Genomic DNA, 5952 nt, shown 5'->3' on the forward strand with positions numbered 1-5952 from the left:
TTACAAATGAAGACAGTGGAAGCAATCAAGAACAACTAAAAGAGCAATGATATATAAGTGCTATAACAAGTCTCTGTAAGATTAACACAGTACACATAGCATGGGATTTTAAATAATATAATAAATAAAAAGAAAACATATAGAATTAAAAAAAGAATAGAGCAAGCTAGTGTTAGAGGTCTTCTTTACACACACACACACACATAAAGTTGCATAATAAATGAAAAGAAAATAGAATACCAAAAGATTAGAAAGGTAGTTAGATTTTTTTTAGAATAGTGAGTGTTAAAGTTAGAGGGTCAAATAAAGATGGAAGAGATGTGTTTTAAGCCGATTCTTAAAGATGGCTAAGGACTCAGCTGCTCGGATTGAGTTGGGGAGGTCATTCCACCAGGAAGGAACATTTGACTTTGTGCTTCTTTGGGATGGCACAATCAAGCGACGTTCACTTGCAGAACGCAAGCTTCTAGAGGGCACATAAGTCTGAAGTAACGAATTTAGGTAAATGGGTGCAGAGCCAGTGGTAGTTTTGTAGGCAAACATCAATGCCTTGAATTTTATGCGAGCAGCTATTAGAAACCAGTGCAAATTGGCTGTTTTTGAAGGAGTTATGGTTGATGTGGATGGTGAAATTGTGATGAAACTGGGTTTGCTGGAATCACAAGCAGTTCTGTCTTGGCAAGGTTGAGTTGAAGGTGGTGGTCCATATTTCATATATGAAATGCTAATACAAAAAAGAAAAACAAACAGCCCATATATATATATTAGTACTTTTTTTGAAGCATATAAGTATGGAACAACACAAATTACAATTAATCTATAGATCTAAAAATACACACATATATACACACACACATATAGATCAGCATAAAATTTCTATCCATGCATTACCACCACCAACACCTAAAAAGTAGTCTTGCACTCTTAAAAGAGCTTTTTTTAAAAAACAAAAGTGTATTTTTAAGTAAAATATTGAGGAAAGTCCCAAATGTTATTTCAGTGACAAATACAGAAAATATATTCAAACAGGAAATAATTTTGTTTAATGAACATAATTATTATATATTATATATGTAACTAAAAAAAACAATAACATTACAGGCAGTATTTAAAAATCATGCTTAATTAAAATGTCATGTAAATACAGAAAATATATGAGCAGGATTTTATTTAAATTGTTTATTTTGGATTGTAACATTTAGAAATGTGATTCTAAATAAAAAGATAAATAAATATAAACATTTGCTAGCTGTCAAAGCAAAAACAAAATGTAAAAAGGGTCCTTTTGATTGCAGTTTATTCTTATAGTTGTGGGCAAAATGTTAATTATATTACTAAATTAAGAGGTATTACACAAAATGCATTTTTATTTTTTTTAGTGCTCCCCTGAATAAGATATGTTGCATCAAATATTTTTATATATAGCCCACAAGACAAAATAATAACTAAATTATGTCAGAAGCTTAGCACAATTTATCCAAAGAGGTTGTGAGACCTGGAGAGTTTTTATGAAGAATAAGGGATAGTTTAACTGCTCAGGAAAAATAAGGGACAACTATCAAAAAAAAAAAAAAAAAAAATGAATGGAATGGATTTTTTAATTTATTTAATTCAATAGCATGTGTCCTGATTTACATATGAGTGTAAAACCTGAATTGAAATGTTCATTTAGAAATCAGAAACCAAACACACCTTTAGAAGTTGAAATAGAAGACTTTATTGATTTTAAATTAATTTATAACTTTGAATGTCATTCTGGTTCAGAAGCAGCTGCAGTATCTTCCTCTAGGGGGCAGTAATACTGGAGATTCAATGGAAGGCTGCACAAGCGATTTTTGAAAGTCAATAGCATGACTTCTCCATTGCTTTTGACAATGAAAACTACTGTACAATATTCTATAAGAAATATGTAACAAGACACAGTCTTTGTATCTGAGATAGAAGACTGTATTTATTTGAAACTAAATTATGTGTTGGTTTAATTGTCAATAGTATGAGTTCTATTATAGTTCTGTGGCTAGAACCACCATCAAAATGTTCTTCTAGGAACCAGTAACAAGACACACCCTTTAGATTTGAGAAAGAACACTGCATGCATTTTACATGAATTTATTAACAGATCTAATTGTAGTTCAATAGCATGTATCCTGAATTACAAACGAGAGTAAAACCTGTATGAAAGTGATCGTTTAAGCCCAGGTATCAAGACACACCCTTTGAAGTTGAGATGGAAAATTGAATACATTTTAAATGAATTTCTAAAAATATTTTGAATGTCAAACTGACTCAAAACATCTTCCTCTAGGGGGCAGTAACACTAGAGACTCTTTGAAAGCTTTTAAAATTAGATTTTTGAAAGTCAATAGCGTGACTTCTGCATCACTTTTGACAATGAAAACTACTGCAAAATGTTCTAAAAGAAATCTGTAACAAGACACAGCCTTTGAAACTAAAATAGAAGAATGTATTTATTTGAAACTAAATGATGTATTGGTTTAATTTTCAATAGTATGAGTTCTATTATAGATCTGTGGCTAAAACCACCATCAAAATGTTTGTCTAATCTGTCAGCAACTATGGTGTTCTGCATCACTATGTCACACTCGGGTCATATAATACCCAGCTTCTTCTAAGATTTATTGCAAATCTAAGAGATAATTAATTTGAGCAGCAGGTTCAAGAGCTAAATGAGAATCCCATTCCCACCTATGTGATTGTGTTGGACAATGTCAGTTTTCACAGAGCTGCTCGGGTAAGGGAATGGTTTAACATAAAAGGGCAGTTTATGAACCTGTACCTTCCTCCATACTCGCCTTTCCTGAATCCGACTGAGAAGTTTTTCTCCTCTTGGAGATGGAAAGTTTATGGTAGACAACCCTAAACAAGAGTAAATCTGCTGCAAGCCATGGATTTAGTCTGTGGTGATATAGGTGAGGAATCATGTCAGGGCTGGATACGGCACACAAGAGGCTTCTTCCCCCATTGCCTCAGGAGGGACAATATTGATTGTGACAACGATGAAGTGCTCTGGCCTGACCCAGCCCAAAGACAAGAAGCACATTGATCATCACATGTTTACTCCTTTGATTTTATATTACAGTACATTGTAGGCTGTATACTGTACAATAAACAAATTGTTTGGCCCTGAACATTGTGCTTTCCATTTGTGAACAGTACTGACTGATCTATAGCTTTGGATGGTTGCAGGTTCAAAGAACAATAATTACAATATCACAGAGACCAAGGACAAGTTTATGAGATGCAGGGTGCAGTACTGTAAAAATAGGGATAGAAGGAGAAAAAAACAAGCAAAGAGCAAAGCAGAGTAGTCATTTTTGATACATTTTTAGCTACTATGATACAATGTGTTTTCATTCATTAAAAGACAAATGACAGAAAAATATGAACTTTGTTTTGAGATTAAAAATGTACTTCTCCCTGAGAACTATGTTTTGAAAAATTCAATTAAATTCAATTCAAGTTTATATTTATAGTGCTTTTTACGATACAAATCGTTACAAAGCAACTTTACAGAAAATTACATTTCTACAATATTTAGTAGTAGCTTATCAGTGGTGACTGTCAGTTTGTGCACGTATGACAGGATTTTTCAGAAAAAATGTATACAAGACCTAGTCAGCCAGACAATGAACATTATTAACAGCAATTATTATATGATGCAGTCACACTTGTAGCAATATTTGTTAGTTCTGTTTGTTGATTCAGGGTTAGCATCATTTGAGGTCCTCTGAGGGGTCAGCATCATCTCTTCTCAGGTGTTCTGGATCCAGACTGGAGCTTGTGTAAATCCTAGCTGTGGCAAAACATAGAAACAAATAGAGACATCATTAGCATAGCTGCTGATCCAACAAAGTAAAATTAGTTTAACCCAAGCTAAAGAATAAGAATGCGCATTTGATCAGATACAACTACACTCACAATTTAAGAGAAACATTATTTGAATGCTTGGACGAAAGAGATGCGTTTTTAATCTAGACAATGTATTTTCTATTTGTTGCTGTATTGTTTACTGACTGCTTGATAGTGTATAACATTTTGAACACTTTATTTATGATTTGAGAGCAGTGTTTGATTTTGAACACGGTAAAACTGTTTTGAGGCGAAAGTTACATTTTGCAAGAGGAATCAGAGGTTTTGTAAATAGTGCTTGAAGATGAGGTTTTGTTGTCACTGTTTTCAGAAAATGGAGCAAGGTTTCAGAAATTTGATTTTAGCAATTGAGACTGTAATAGTAATAATATAGGCCTTATAATAACCACAATCAAATATTATGTTTACAATATTTCTTATTTATATTCAAGTGAGCACTATAAGTGTTTGTCTTTATATCATTCAAAGACCTTGGGTGCATAAATTGCTCGTTTTGTTAATTATGAAAATAACATTCCATTCCATTTTTTCATTATCATGTACTTTGTAGACGGTCCCTGGCTGGCCTAAGCGCTAGGGCGCTGCTGCTTAAGACTTTTATTTGTTGCAACAAATCGTGGAGAATTAAAACAATTAAACTACGGTGTGTGTTCAGTTCGACGTTCTATTGCTTTTCAGATAATCAATTTTTATACAATTACACTCATACACTAAGAATTTATTGATTTTTTTCTCGGCTGAATATATGTCTAACATCCAACGTCGAACGTCGAACCAACTTTATATCGGTCCTTCCACCGTGGCGGAGACTGTGATATCGAGGGAGGGCTTTGTGCTATGACGACAACTTCTCATTCTCAATAGTCGTGGTCTGTTAGCAGTTGAGCTTTAGCCACTTTGCTAGCGTTAGCCATCTCGTTCACGTTGCAGAAACAAGAAAAAGAAAACCCGAGTACAGGTAGTCAGCTTCGAAAAATAGAGCACCGTGGGGCTGAGATGTTATTCATGCAGTTCTTACTTGAAGTTGTTGGGATTTTTTCTGTCGGAGATTACATTTTTAGGACGATTTCAAGACTTTAATAACGGAGCCTGCAAAAACGCAACCGCTCACTCCGCCATCATAACTCCTCCCACAATCCTCCTTACATTTGTGCATATTAAATAGCAATGAAGACTTTATTATCTTAATACTGGCATACACTGACTCTAAATTAGAATTATGTCTGTGTAGGCAGATTCTTGCAGAAGAGTTGCCAGGAAGAATATCACCCACAGAAATGTGTTAGAACCACTGATCTATAATATAGAACTGGATTGCTCATGACGTCATTAAAGTGAAGCCGCCGTGCCGCCATATTGGTAATCCCTAGTGTGCGAAAAAGTTCCATTGAATTAATAGGAATTTGTATGATTTTAATGAGAAAACATAATCTAACAAGTCAGTGTTTATAAATATGAAGTATCACTGTACATTATTACAATGCTAACACCCTAGGCATGTAAACGGTTATTTTTTAAATGTCGGGAATTTCCCCTACTTATTAAAAAGCTACGTTCATTACAGTAGTGAGCATCATGAACATGATAAACATCAGACGGACACGACCTCAACACATATAACAAACTACAAAGTGTTGGTTCTGAAATCTGAATTTATTCAGAGAAATAACTGACTATATACAGTACAGATTTAAGAAATAAATACAAAGCTTTATTTCCCAGATAGTAAATTATTATTATTTTATTTCATTATAGAGAAATATTAACAACATAATTGTATAATTCATTGTAATATGTTAAAATCAATTTCTGATACTAATACGTTCATTTAATAATTCCTGAATAACTTTGTTCATAAAGAAATAAGCCATTTTTGTGTTTGATCAGTTACCTGTGTCATCACCCTTGTCAAAAAATCCTAAAGGATTCCAATAAGAAAACTGTACATGATTCTATTTGGATTTTCTATCATATTTTGGAACCGTTCCTACAGGATTCTGATAGGAATAGTCTTGTAGGACAAGACATATCCTGTAGGATCATTCCTATAGGATTTTAATG

This window comes from Carassius auratus, unplaced genomic scaffold (assembly GCF_003368295.1).
Source record: "Carassius auratus strain Wakin unplaced genomic scaffold, ASM336829v1 scaf_tig00216878, whole genome shotgun sequence".
NCBI classification, from domain to species: domain Eukaryota; kingdom Metazoa; phylum Chordata; class Actinopteri; order Cypriniformes; family Cyprinidae; genus Carassius; species Carassius auratus.